Here is a 15454-nt window from a genome sequence, read left to right on the forward strand (position 1 = left end):
CAAACAAATTAATAATTTAATAGTTATTTAGAACCTATTAATAAGTTTCATGGTCTTTCCTAAATGAAGAACATATTTTTTCAACCCTTAAAATCACATAATGATGTTGTGACCTCAAAGTAAAAACTTCTCTAATTTGGCATCATTTTTATTTGTAAAATTCTTCAAAGACCAGATGCAAGATTCTGAGATTGTTGTAATTCCCAGGCCCACAAGATACTTGAAACCTACCTGTCTACATCTATGTGGAGTATTTACTAATAATGATACAGCTTCATTCCACTGGGATTGCATCATATACTGTAACTTAGTTAATATTTCCATTCTGTAATATAGATAGTCAATATTCAAGTACACAATTATAAAAAAATATTAATTACTTTTATTCTGTTCCTGGTGCCATACATATAATTTAAGAAATGTAATCAAATGGGATTTAATTTCTTACTTGCCTGCATTGACCAGGCTTATGCACTGTCTATGCAGGAAACTTTAGCCAGGCAACCACGTTTCTGCCTATTCTTTGTCAAATTTCAGCTGTCAAAGGTTCTATTATATGTACACAGGCCTCAGTTTTTCCTACAATCTGGTTGATTAGATGATGTTCCTAGCCTCTAGAGCGTCCACAAGAATTTCAAAGTGATCAAGGGCCATAACTCTAGCAGTAATTATCCGAAATCGTTGAAAATCAATAGACGTCTTCGTCTCATGACCTTAAACACTGTGTATTAATGTCAAGTTAATCGGATATTAACTTTAGCCTCTAGAACGTCCACAAAATTTTTCAAAGTAATCAAGGGCCATTATTCTGGTAGTAATTATCGGAAATCATTGAAAATCACTGGGATTTTTGGTCTCATGACCTTAAAGGAGCTTAATCGCTAATATTTGGGACCTAGAAATTGGGTCGCAACGCATATAATACTGTAATATGAATGTATATAAACTGATTTACATTCAATGGTTTCCGTTTTTCCTCCAATTTCAAATCAGTTATGTTCGGCGAATTAAGCCAGCTGTCTCAAGCGAGTGCAAATTTCTAGCGTCTGGTTATTCCAGTCTACATACACCGTTTGATTTGGTGCAATGTGTCTAGCCTCGTCCCTCGAGTCTCTCGAAACAACTGGGGCTGAAGCGCATTATGGTACACGATTCGTGTACCAATGGTAAAATGTTTATTTTGTCTTAAATATTGGATATCAAAAGCCCATCTTTTTCCGGTAAGATCACAACATGAATGTTGATTTAAATTGACAAATAAATCGTGTTTTCAATGTTGAAGATTTTGGATGATATTGAGTTAGAGACTTAGCTACTTTTAATACTGTGTATAAATCTAAAGTCAATCGGATAAGAACTTTAGCCTCTAAAGCATCCACAAGATATTTCAAAGTGATCAAGGGCCATAACTCTGGCAGTAATTATCGCATATCGTTGAAAATCAATAGGCTTCTTTGTCTCAAGACCTTAAACACTGTGTATAAATCTAAAGTCAATCAGATATTAACTTAGCCTCTAGAACGTCCACAAGATTTTTCAAAGTGATCAAGAGCCATAACTCTGGCAGTAATTATCGAATATCATTGAAAATCAATATGCTTTTTCGTCTCATGACCTTAAACACTGTGTATAAATTTAAAGTCAATCAGATATTTACTTTAGCCTCTAGAGCGTCCACAAAGATTTTTCAAAGAGATCAAGGGCCATAATTAACTCTCACAGTCTTACACAACTACTTTTGGTCTTCGAAGGAATTATTAGTGAGGTGAAATTCACCCATGTATCTGTTATCACTCGTCACTTCAGTCAGTTATATAGAGGGATAACTCGTGTTTTCCTTTTGTCACTTCCAATTGTTGAAACCTTCATTACGCATCTATCGTAGCAATGATATCTGTGTTAAAATTATATTTGGAACGTGTTTAACCAGTTCTATCACATATGTGATAATGACTGACACCAATATTATCCTTTAAGAATTAAAGTCAGAGTTGGTGTGAAGCCAGAAGGCAACATGAGTCAACCACGCTTTAAAGATAATCAATTTGTATTTTATGTATAGTATCTTATCCTTTTGTGCCAGATTAGCCATCTTCAATAGACAGCTTGATCTCATTTTAACTCTGTACATTTTATCAAGCCCTTCACGTAATACCCTGCATATTTCGGCACTAATTTCGATTGGCTTCTGACCCAGCTGGGGAGCTTATCAGAATACCAAGTCTTGTGCTTTCCAGCTAAAATGTTTACCTGTGATAATCGAGTAAACAATAAAGTGGGGGACCCCTCGGGACTACATCTTATCGTTAATGCCATCCGGTGCGAATGTTCTTAAAGTGTGAATCCATTTGAATTCATTGGCTTTCCTTACGGCATCGTTTTTGCCGTCATCTGGGTCAGTCTTACAAAGCTCTATAATTTTAATCATAACATTTCTACTCGTATGTCTATCTAAGTTGAAGTGTAGTGCGGCCGGCTTTGGCCTGTTATGTCTAATATCTGCATAGTGTTCCTTTATTCATTTTGAAAAGACACCTTTGCTTTCTACTACATACCTATTATTTTTTGGAGGAGCATGTTAATAGGTAGACTATATTTCTACTTAAACAATTATAGCCCGTGCGGCAGGAATATTTCTTGCCAGTTTTACCACTAATAAAGTAGTTATTTTGGTCTAATTTGTAGCAGATATCACAGTCCTTCTTGATACATTTTTCGAATAGATTTTGAACCGTGACTCCGCTGGTTTGCGGGTCCCGTGGTGGATAGATGAATCTTGCTTTCTGCAGCGTATCCTTCAAATTAGGATTCCTCCTAAATGCCGTGATTGGTTTGATGTTTGAGATGGAATGGCACATGTCCGATCCGGTTAATAAATGCCATTTCTCTTTTATGAGCATACTAACTTGAACAGCAGTTGGATTATAATCCGTGATAAAAACGAGCAACTTTTGTTTTTTCAAAATTTTTTCAAAATAGTCGGGCTTAACAGGTCTTTTCTGGCTAGAGAATTTGCCCTGTTCTTATTTTCCGACATTACTTTGTGTGGGTAGCCTCTTTTATGATAAAAATTGAGAAGATTTTGGCTATGGCTTTCATAGTCTATTTCTAAGCAACATACTGTTGTATGTAGTAAAGCCGGAGTTAATTCTCAGCCTAAACTGTCTCGGTATCATTTGTTTATTCAGGCACGCCTGGTGGTAGTCTATTTGAATACCCAGGATCTCGTTTGAAATCACTGATTTTAAAAAATTCATAGCGTGGAATAGGTTGCTCCGCAGTTGGGTTGAAGTAAAAAATCTGTAAATAGGCGAACAGCCTTCCCAGATTTCTCTCAGCTACTAGTTTCGTTCTTATTCGAACTCTTCAGGCTTAAATGAGGATGTGCGTTGGCCCTCTATATATAGAGTCGGTGGGCACCGGAGCACATGCGATGTCACAGATGGACCGGAGTCGATCTTTGGCACCGGAGTCGATTATTCCGAAAAGTATGCAAAGATATTCGGCTAAGAATTTGCGGTCATGATTATGCTTATTTGCATTGACTCAAGGCTCCTAACCCTTTTGATCTCCAAGTTTAAAGTTTCCTAAACTATCGAGGGCTTAAAAATAACTCTATTAGGTTATGGGCGTGTATGCACTAATTTTTTATTAGCTTTCGCCGTAGGGGTACCACAGCTAAATTAATTGGGAACTCGTCATTGTTTTTCATATTCGGCCTTGAGTTAGGCTAAGAATTATGCTACTATTTCGCATACTTTGAAAAGTGGCTCTAGGAATAGATTTCTTGCATTCAACAAGGAGCTTACAAGGTTGTTTTTGCGTTTCTCGATTGAAACGTTGTAAAAATACCCAGTCTTCTCTACTGATGTTTGATTCTGCCAAATCATCGCGATTCAATGTGCGAGAAACTGGCCAGGCCTCTAGTTCGAGACAAAGATCAACTCCTTCACAAAAAGCCTCCCAGTTACTCATGGTTGGAAAAGGTACAGGACAAGGCGATCTGCCATATTTTACCTCCGTGCTTCATTTTCGCAGGTAGGAATATTAGTGAACGTCCCTATTGTGACGTCACGGGATACCTCTAAGGCTAATTGATGGCAATGTGCCAGGTATTTTGAGTGGAGTCGATGATACGAGTTCCAAAAATGGGGATGCACACGAGAGAAATAGCTAACAGAATTTTAAGAACGTAGTGCAGAGGTCAAAGTTGTGTTTTATTTACTTTGGGACCATACCCTATCAGCTCAAAAAGGAATCAAAGTTGTCCGTCATATTTTGAAATAAACCTACGTACTCGGGTCACTAGGGGGCGTTCTGAAGCCAGAAGCCAGGGGATTTTTTGTTCCGAAGGGCACTTTTCAAGTTTGCCTTAGCAACGTGAACAATTGTAGCAAAGATTAACTTTGTCCGCAAAAATTTGAATTAAATCGACTTTTTCCGCAATTTTGGGGGTGTACAGACCCCTAAACCCAGGGGATGTGCAACTTAAGAATTCCCATTCTGATCATCGGCCATGATGGTGCCTCCATTAGGCATAGTGCCGATTTTGTCCGCAAGTTTATGAATAACGGTCAGCTAGCTCCCCTACTAATAAAACATACCTCTGAGATTCTAAATTCTGTTTGATGTTTTTAAGAGATGTGTTTTCTTTCCTGAATTCTCTTAACCTATGAAAAAATGCAATCAAAATCTTATAAGTTATCTCTTTAAAGTATTCAAATCAAACGTCAAAATGTCAAGAAACAGCCTAGTTACCTTGTCTGAAAGTTTCAGCTCAAAAAATGACCACCAAACATATCGCAGATAGTTGTTTGGAACTATACAGAATTATGCAGCCTTATTCACTGAAATATATCTGTGATTTTCTCCTTTAAGTAAAAGCTATTTATAAAATGTAGATGGAAATTCATGTAATACAACTTTAAGGCTAAATACGTTTCAATTGTCACATTTTTGTAATGATTACGATTTCCCCACCAATTCCAAAACACAAAGGTTTTCTCAAAAATTCAATTTGATCAAAGTGATTTTGGTCTTGAGAATGTTATATCTATAATATTGAAACTGGTTGTTATGCATTTTAAAATCTGTAGCTATCAACAAAGATTAACAGAGAAAACAAGCCAACAGTAATGATGATGTGCCCCCCCAAAATTCCAAAATAAATAGATGACACATAATAATTTATCGCAAACTTATTTTTTTCAAAAGCATCAAGCAATCAAACAGATTATCAATCATACACTCTTGATCAGATAGGTATATTGTTCCAAAGCATCGACTAAGCATGTCCACAAGAGCACGATGAAGAAATTGAAAAAAAACCCGATAACCTGGGGGGATCGGCAATTTTTAATCATACTAGGCCTATGGGGTCCCTTAGGTGACAGGAGTCACACGATGAAGTGAAATTTTTTTTTTAAATGACAACTTCCGGTATAACTGAAATTGTTATTTTTGAGCAAAATTGGTCTTATTGTGACCAATTTTTTACCCTAATTTCAAAAGACTCTCATTCGAAAAGTTGGGAAAGATTTATTCGTGTGGAATTTTCAGTGCATTATTTATAAGTGTCAGTTTTGTATATCGTCAAAACTATGTCTTCCTAAAATGCATATAGCTGCTTCTTTGCAGGTCTGACATATAATTGACTGGTGTGGTTGTAAAGGGCATGCACTAAAGCGCTGCAGTGTTCTGAAAACGTGCAAAAAACACCATTTTCCTCTGATTTGTCGTTTCGCTGATGACCGCCAGTTGTGTTCAAATGAAATCCGATTATAACTATTTCTGTCATGTTTCATTATTTGAAATTGGACTATCTTGGTCGTGGGAGGCAATGGACGTAACTCATGCCAACTTTTAAGGGATCAGACAACAGTTATTCTCATCTGTATTTATTTGTTAGTAGTATTAAAGTATGCGTCCATGAGAGAGATAACCATGCAGAAATTGTAAACAAGCAATTAATTTATCATGCTTAGGCTATGGAGTCCTCAAAGCAACAGAATTCACACAATGAAGTAAAGATAGGGTTGCCAGGCAACGAAACATACGCCCACAGCAGCTATATCGTCCGGGCAGTCAACAAGAGTTGTCACATATTTTTACTTTTTTCGGTAATGAAACATTTATAATACATTAAAATCTGATTAAGAGTAACAACTCATTAAGTAATTATCAGAAAACCATTAGAATTTGTTTGGTTTTTATAAAGTTCTGCCCCATGCTAACGTTTAGTATACAAAACTTTTAACATCATGGATTTAGCTGTTCAAGTCATAAAGATTCTTGAAAATCAATATACTTGTTCGTCTCAAGATCTTAAACACTGTGTATAAATTTAAAGTCAATCCGATATTAACTTTAGACTCTATCAAAAATTATCAGAAATCGCTGAAAATCATAAGGCTTCTTCGTCTCATGACCTTAAACACTGTGTATCAATTTAAAGCCAATCGGATATTAACTTTAGCCTCTAGAGCATCCACAAGATTTTTCAAAGTGATCAAGGGCCATAACTCTGGCAGTAATTATCGGAAATCACTGAAAATCAATAGGCTTCTTCGTCATATGACCTTAAACACTGTGTATACATTTAAAGTCAATCGGATATTAACTTTAGCCTCTAGAGCGTCCACAAGATTTTTCAAAGTGATCAAGGGCCATAACTCTGGCAGTCAGGGCTCTATAAAAGTTGAGTGTGCCTGCGCACACACTTGAAAATGTGCCTGCAGGGTCATACTGAAACACAGGGATGTAGCCATGATTTGGTGAGTGGTGTAAAAATATATGTGGCGAGCGGAGCGAGGGCAACAAATTTTTGGGAAGGGGGCGTGGTCTTTTATGAAAATTAAACCCTTCTTTGTGTATTTTCAGAGTATCTGCTGCCTTTTGTATTTGGTTCAGTGCAAATAAAATTTCCATTTATATATTCAAATTTTACCAAATTCACTTAATTTTCATCAATGATACAGGGATCTAAAAACTTTTTGACACCACCCGACCGAGCATAAAATTGTCCCACCCCACTCTGTTTCTCTGGATAGATAAGTTGAGGACCTTTCGGTATTTGTTGTTTTGTTGGTTTTTTTTTTTCAAATATTACTTTATTACTTTTATTTGAGTACAACGAACTATGACAACAGGTAGATATTGATAATTAAAACACGTTGTATTATTTGACTTGTTTGTAAAGTTGTTGTACGTGTCTCACGAATATTATTATTATTACGGTGGAATGAGAATCGGGTCAGACAGAAACTGAGAAAGCTCTCATCGTCCTCCTAGTCCTACTCTCGGGCCGTAGCAAATCCACGGTCAACACGAGTAAGAAATAAAATAAGAAACGTCTTGAAAATTTGCAGGCACGTGTTGGACAATTACGACATTCAAACCTTTAACATTGGAGTGCCGTAAATTGGTCTGGGTGACCTATTTACGGCAAATAAACAAATATAAAGACCGTAGAATAATTGTAAAATGAATAGACCTAGGTCTACACATCTTCTAAGTCTAAATAAACAAAATACCAATACATCTTTCTTTAAACTAATTTGGGATGATAGGGTCTACTACGGCACACAAAAATAAATTATGCCGTGACAGACATGGTTTACGTACGTACGTCGGCTTTTACCATGGCTTTGTCGTTTTTGCCGTGGTAAATTTCGAGCGCCGAGTTTGTGTACAGAGAAGGACGAAGGGATTTAAATACGACTGGGCGTCTTTCTTCGATTTTTTCTTTGTGCTGGGCAGCAAAAAATAGTGCCAGGCGCAGGCGCCGCCCGGCGTGGCTACATCTTTAAAAATGTGCCTGCAAAAATTTTTTTGAAATGATTGTGCCTGCGCACGCCGTGTGCATGTGCGCGGAAATATCGATGCCTGGCTCTAACCCCAAAAGTTATCATTCGATCTTTCTGAAAATTATATGCATTATTTAAATTAATGAGACGAAGAATCCTATTGAATTTCAGCAATTTCCGTTTATTACATCTAGAGTTATGGCCCTTGTTTCACTTTATTGAACCTTGTGAACGCTCCAACGCCAAAAGTTATCGCCCGATCTTTGTGAAATTTATATGCATGATTTAAATTAGTGAAACGAAAAAGCCTATTGAATTTCAGCAATTTACAATAATTACTTCTAGAGTTATTGCCCTTGTTTCACTTTGTTAAACCTTGTTAATGCTCGATGGATGATAGTTATCATCCGATATGTATGAAATTTATATGCATCAGTTAAATTTGTGAAACAGGTCTATTGAATTTCAGCAATTTCCGTCAATAATTTCTAGAGTTATGGCGATTGTGAACGTTTGAATGACAAAAGTGATCATGTGATCTGTATGAAATTTATATGCATTATTTAAATTAGTAAAACGAAAAAGCCTGTCAAATTTCTTTGTGAAATTTATATGCATGATTTAAATTAGTGAAACGAAAAAGCCTATTGAATTTCAGCAATTTACAATAATTACTTCTAGAGTTATTGTCCTTGTTTCTCTTTGTTAAACCTTGTTAATGCTCGATGGATGATAGTTATCATCCGATATGTATGAAATTTATATGCACAAGGCTCTACACAGCATTTTGAACTTACTTGTGCAAACATAAATAAATTTTCAAAACCACTAGCCAAACAAAATTTTCAGTTGCCAAGTCTGAAGATTAGAATAATTTGTCGTATGATATAGCTAAATTATATTGTGAACATACATAACTCGTCGTCCTATAACAATAATAAAAAAAGCTGTTTTAAACATTTTTTTCCGACTGGGACTCACTGCGAGACTAAGACGGCGGTTGGCGAAGCTTGTAATTTTGCTTGTATGGGTGGTGTAGCGTCAGTAGCATGACTATCATCATTTTTCCCCAACTGAGACTCACTGCGAGACGAAGTTACTTTACTAGTAAAGTAAGACTATATAGGTTTGATTCGTCTGCTAGCCATGCTGTCAGCTGTCTCGCAAACTTCCGATAAATACAGCGCATGCACAATGAGAATTTCCTCGCAGAGGACAATGAGATTGACCCAATTTCAAACCAAGAAAGTAACAAGAGTGACATTTGACTGGGATCATTGCCGATTACGTTATCTTTACGGAGAAAAGTTCAGATAGCTATAGCGTTAATTGGGGACTTCAAGATATATTTTCACTCGCCAGAAACCTAGCATTTATAAATATCTGGTCGCCATTGTCAAAATTCATTCGCAAATGCGAGTGTTTCAGTCGCATTGTAGAGCCTTGTATATGCATCATTTAAATTTGTGAAACAGGTCTATTGAATTTCAGCAATTTCCGTCAATAATTTCTAGAGTTATGGCGATTGTGAACGTTTGAATGACAAAAGTGATCATGTGATCTGTATGAAATTTATATGCATTATTTAAATTAGTAAAACGAAAAAGCCTGTCAAATTTCAACAATTTTTGTAGATTACTTCCAGAGTTGAGACCCTTGTTTCAGCTTTTAGAACCTTGTAAACCTTCAAACGACAAAATTTATAATCTGATCTGTATGGAACTGTCTTGTAAAGGCCCCCAATTACCTGCAAAGGAATAAATATGCGACAACCCTTGACGACCGCTCGGACAATTTAGCTGCTGTATGCGTATGTTTTGTTGCCTGGCAACCTATCTTTTGGCTTCTGGTTCCTGTAGAGGTCACAATTTTTATCTGATTTAAAAAAAACAAACCATGTGAATATATCACCGTTACACACTAATGATAGTTGAGTTCGAATTTCGTGAAAATTGGACTAAAACTGAGGGACATAATGGCTGCCCCTTGTACGCAAATAGTGTCAGAATATGGTATATCAGGTTGTGGACCATCTAGAGGCCACAATTTTTATCCGATTTGGATGAAACTCTAAATATATGGTTTTATTATATAGATCTTTACTCCTTTTGATAATCACACATATCCAAACGTAACTTTTTGGATTATGACCACCAAAAAATCTCATTTTTAGCTTGTCGATTCTCTAGAGGTCACAATTTTTTTTCGGATTGTAAATACTGTTTAGATATATCACCATTCCACCATAATGAAGTTTGAATTCAAATTTCAGGAAAATCGAAATGAAACTTCCCAACAAAATGGCTGCTCTTTGTACACAAATTGTGTAAAAGTATGTATAAAAGGTTATGGAGACTCTAGAGGTCACAATTTTTTTATCCGATTTTGATGAAAATTAAAACATATCTTTATATCCCAAAGTTCTCAGTCTATTTTGATATTTGTGCATTTCAGACCATAACTTTCTGGATTATTGCCCCTGATTGTACAAAAAAATCGCGTTTGTTTTTAGCTTTTGTCTGGCAGTTTTTGTCAGATTTTTATGACATTCGAACTCAACCATCATTAGGGTGTAACGGTGATATATTCAAACGTTTTTTTAAATTGGATAAAAATTGTTACCTCTAGAGAGACCACAAGCTTAAAATGCGATTTTTCATACAATCAAGGGCCATAATTCAGGAACCTACGATCCGATATGTGGGAATATCAAAAGGAACCAAGATTTTTGTGATATAAGCATAAGGTTGCATCATAATTGGAAAAAAAATTGTGACCTCTAGAGAGTCCACAACCTTGATATACCATATTTTTGCACTATTAGCGTTATACGCGGGGCAGCCATTTTGTCTGTCAGTTTTGGTACGATTTTCACGAAATTTGAACCCAACCATCACTACAGTGTGATGGTGATATAGTCACACAATTTTTTAAATCGGATAATAATTGTGACCTCTAGAGGGACCACAAGCCATGTGGGCATATAAAAATGTCAACATAACATCATCCTCAGTCATCAACATTACATGATCACATTGTTACATGGAAAACAATAGGTCTATCCTTCATATTGTTTCCTTTGCAGCCTTTATGACTACATAATCTATACAGCCAATAACATAATCTCACTTCTTCCACAAGCCATGTGGGCAGGGCTCTATAAAAGTTGAGTGTGCCTGCGCACACACTTGAAAATGTGCCTGCAGGATCATACTGAAAAACAGGGATGTAGCCATGATTTGGTGAATGGTGTAAAAATATATGTGGCGAGCGGAGCGAGGGCAAAAATTTTTTGGGAGGGGGGCGTGGTCTTTTATGAAAATTAAACCCTTTGGTTAAACACATTCCAAAAGTTGTTGTGTGAGACTGCGAGAGGATATTTGACAATTCATAAAAAGAATTGACTGCCACTAGATAAGAGAACACGAATGAAAAACGGAAAAATCCGTGCATTACCATGTTTTTATAAGGTATAGAATGAATAAAAACAAGGGAATGTACAGACTATTTCTATTTTTTTTCGTGTTCTCTTATCTAATGACATTCAATTACTTTATTGAATTGTCAGATATCCTCTTACAGTCCCATATAACAACTTTTGGTCTTTGAAGGAATTATTAGTGAGCAGAAATTCGGTCGTATATCTGTTATCACTCGTCACTTCAGTCAGTTATTATAGAGGGATAACTCGTGTTTTCCTTTGGCGTTCGTCACTTCCGATTCATGACACCTGTATTACTCATCTATCGTAACAATGATCTCTGTGTTAGAATTACATTGGAACGTGTTAAACCAGTTCTATCACATATGTGATTATGACTGACACCAATATTGTCCTTTAAAGATAATAACCCTCAAACTGAAACGAAATATACGTGTAGTGATTATACCGAGCCTGTTATATCAACTGGCTCAATACAATGCAGCGACAGTTTAGTGCCACAGTTTTGTTGTACAGAAGAGGGATGTACCAAATTATTCAAAACAGATGATGAACTATCGCAACATTTATCACTGGGGCGACACAATCGAGTTCCAGTTATGGAAGCAAAGTATGACAAAATTAAGAGGAAGTGGCAGAAACACGTTGGAGAAGTTGCCATTCGTCACTTACAAGGAGCAACTTCATCCATAACTGTTGGTCAACAGGAAGCAGAGTCAGCTGTAGAACTGTTGGAGCCTGTAAGTCTTGGCTGGGCCCTAAAAACTGCTTTTAAACAACACCCATTTTCAGCTACTATCAAAACATATTTACTGGAACAATTGCCGATTGGATTAAATACAGGAAGAAAAGTGTCTAAACGAATTAAAACAAGATTTTCGAAACCGGACTGGCTAACATCTCATCAGGTTGCGAGCTACTTTTCCAGATTAGTTGCCTTGCAGAAATGTGGACGGTTAAACATGAGGCACCAACAGATTACAGAAGTGGAAAACAATGAGCAATGTGAGGTCGTCAGTAATTGATGGAAAGATACTGACTTCGTCGTAGAGTTATTTCGGACTTGGATGAGTGAGCACCTATTTTTCCACATTCCATTACTATATCATATCCCTGTGAGATTTATGAAGTGTAAATTGCATCGAACTTTAGTGACACTTGTCAATTGGTAAATTGTAGTCATCTTGGGTGGAAAATATTAGCTTTGTAAAGATATCCATACATATACCTCACATTGTGTTTGAATAAATTGTACATTTTATCCTGATTTTCGAAGTTTTTATTTTATTTCTCCTGCTTTTATTGAGTGTGTTCCAGTCATTTTTTATTCTTGATTTTGTTAGTTGGGAGGTTACTTGTTGTGATTAAAAAATCACATTTACCCTGCAAAGGACAAGTTATAGCCTCCCAAACTTACGCGTTCGAGAAGTTCAAATTTCAGAGACGGTTCAGTGCCTGGTCTCTACTTGGTGTGTGGAAGGCCAATCAGGGGTCCTACCCATTACCAAAATTTCATTTGTCCAGAGTAATTAGTTTCAGAGCCATGGGTTATCCAAATTTGGCCCCAAAATAGTCAATATTTTTTCGTTAAAAATATTTGTCCAATTTCTCGGGTCGGTATCATCCGAATTAAACAAATATTTCGCGGGCATGTATCTGGGCACTAACTCATCTCACAAAAATAAAGTTGGGCCAAATCCCTGACCACTGGGTTATCACCCCCTGCATGGTGCTCTTGCGGACACGCTCTTAGTCTTAATTGCTTAGCTCTGATTAATTTTAGCTCGAAATGTTAATCATTGAACTCAGTCAAGACATTCACCTAATGAACATCTACATCAAGTTTAAACATTCTACCTCAATTAAAAGCAGAGTTGTTATGTTCCAAAGCCTAAGCAGAAAATTCTCATCATTGAACTTAGTCAAGGTAATGATTTAATGAATCTATACCAGGAGTTTCATCACTCTCACTTAATTATAACCAAAGTTATCGTGCCTAAAGCATCAACCAATCAGCTTGCTTATCTCTGCTTACCGTAAGCAGACAATGTTTATCATTAAACCAGATCAAGACATTCACCTAATGAACGCCTACACCATGTTTGAACTTACTCAAGGTACTGATGTAATGAAACTATACACCAAGTTTCATCACTCTCACTTAATTCTGCTCCTATACTGGGCTAATGAAGACGGGCATACGCCATACAGTGTGCTATGAGGGAAATTTTGCCCGGCAGCGGCACTATCGCCTACTCTTACATCGAATTCCAACTGCCAGGGGATCTTTTACGTGCATTCCAATATGTACACGGGACCTCAGCTTTTTGTCTCATCCGAAGGACTAGACAGCTGTCCTTGTCAGGCCCTCCGTCCTGCATCACTGACAAGGGGGAACCACGCCGGAAAATCTGGATGAACTTTCTCGGCCAATGCAGGGATCGAACACCCGACCTCCAGGCTAGCGAGCCAGCATCTTACCCACTTAGCCAGGTGATCCCCTCACTTAATTAGAACTAAAGTTATCGTGTACCAAAGCATCAACCATCAGCAGCTAAATTGTCCAAACGGTCGACAAATTTTGTCACATATTTATTCTTTTGTAGGTAATTTGGGGCATTTACAAGACAATTTCATTCGCATATATATTCTTTTGTAGGTAATTGGGCGCATTTACAAGACAATTTCATACAGATCAGATTATAATTTTCGTCGTTGGAGGGTTTACAAGGTTCTACAAACTGAAACAAGGGCCATAACTCTGGAAGTAATTTATAGAAATTGTTGAAATTTGACAGGCTTTTTTGTTTTACTAATTTAAATAATGCATAAAAATTTCATACAGATCGGATGATAACTTTTGTCATTCGAAGTTCACAAGGTTCACAAAGTAAAACAAGAGCCATAAATCCAGAAGTAATTGACGGAAATTGCTGAAATTAAACAGACTTCTTTCATTCACTATTCTAAATGATGCATATAAATGTCATACAGAGAGAGAGAGAGAGAGAGAGATATGAGGTTTAATGTCCACTCCACACAAACTAGGTCCTTTCGGGACACATTTCAATCTTATTTCAATAATTCGCTTGTGCATAGAGGTCTTTAGCAGTGGGAGGAAACCGGAGGACCCAGAGAAAACTCATGAGGTTGGACCGGCAGCCCTACTTCTTGTCACGTACAACCGGGGAACCGAAACCACGCCAGTTGACTTAATGACAACCTTATGATACAGCGCGCACATGCTCATCGAGATCGAATGATAACATTTGTCGGTCGAGCATTGACAAGGTTGAACAAAGTGAAACAAGGGCCATAACTCCAGACGTAATTAATTTGTACACTTAGTATGTCTCAAAATACACATCTACAACATATCCATTTTGGGGTGTGGACTCATTTGGAAGAAATGTCATAGGATTACATGTTTGGCCATAAACAAAAAGTCCTTGAAATCTTATATGTAACTATTTGTTTGTGCAAAATAAAATGCCTGGTTACAATTCAAGCACAAAATCCAATTACTGCTAATTTGGAGTCAATATATGTTCAATTGAATATCCAAATATCATGTTCAAGAAAAGGGGTGGTGTGGGGAGGGTGAGCCAGTCCAATGAAATGAAGACAGAGAAATTTCCCTGCAAACACATAGATTTTACTTTCCTGAGAAGGGAAATGCAACAATTTCAGGTTTTAAAAGATTAAAATTGTGTTAAGCCAGAAGAACACAGCAGCAAAATGCAGTTCACTCATGTTTTGAAAATTCTAACAAACCTCAGGGAGTACATGATTAGACTAAATTTCTTAATTTTTAAATTTCTGACAAACACATGGATACTTTTTCAATATCTGACAAACACATAGATCCTTTCCAAGTTATTTAACAATGGAAATAAAGACATGCAAGACATTTTGGTTCATTTGATAATTAAAATTGAATAATTAAAATTTTGACATTCAAATGTTTTCCAATAATTTTTAAAAGTAAATAAACACTGAAAATAACAAAATTTTGGCTAAAATCAAAGATTAAAATCACAAATTTGTCAAATATTTTTGAAATTTTACCGTTTATTATCAAAATGTCATTTATCACATTTTCTGACAATTTGGAGATCATATCATAAAATTTAGGCCTCTCATCCACTGTCAGGTTGTTTACATAGAGGAGGCAGACACTTCAACATTAATTCTGCCCTCTTTGCCT

The 15454-nt window shown here is 36.5% G+C and overlaps 1 protein-coding gene across 1 annotated transcript in view; it reads right to left on the bottom strand.

The window, feature by feature from the left end:
- The window catches only part of LOC126830155 (uncharacterized), a 513485-nt gene that overhangs the window by 262501 nt on the left and 235530 nt on the right, over positions 1 to 15454 (bottom strand). The window contains exons 10-11 of the mRNA XM_050560467.2: positions 4605 to 4670; positions 232 to 325 (exon numbers count right to left, since the gene is read on the bottom strand). The gene's annotated coding sequence lies outside the window, so the exon portion shown is untranslated. The remainder of the gene's footprint in view (positions 1 to 231; positions 326 to 4604; positions 4671 to 15454) is intronic.

This window comes from Patella vulgata, chromosome 1, assembly GCF_932274485.2.
Source record: "Patella vulgata chromosome 1, xgPatVulg1.2, whole genome shotgun sequence".
Classification (NCBI taxonomy): Eukaryota; Metazoa; Mollusca; class Gastropoda; family Patellidae; genus Patella; species Patella vulgata.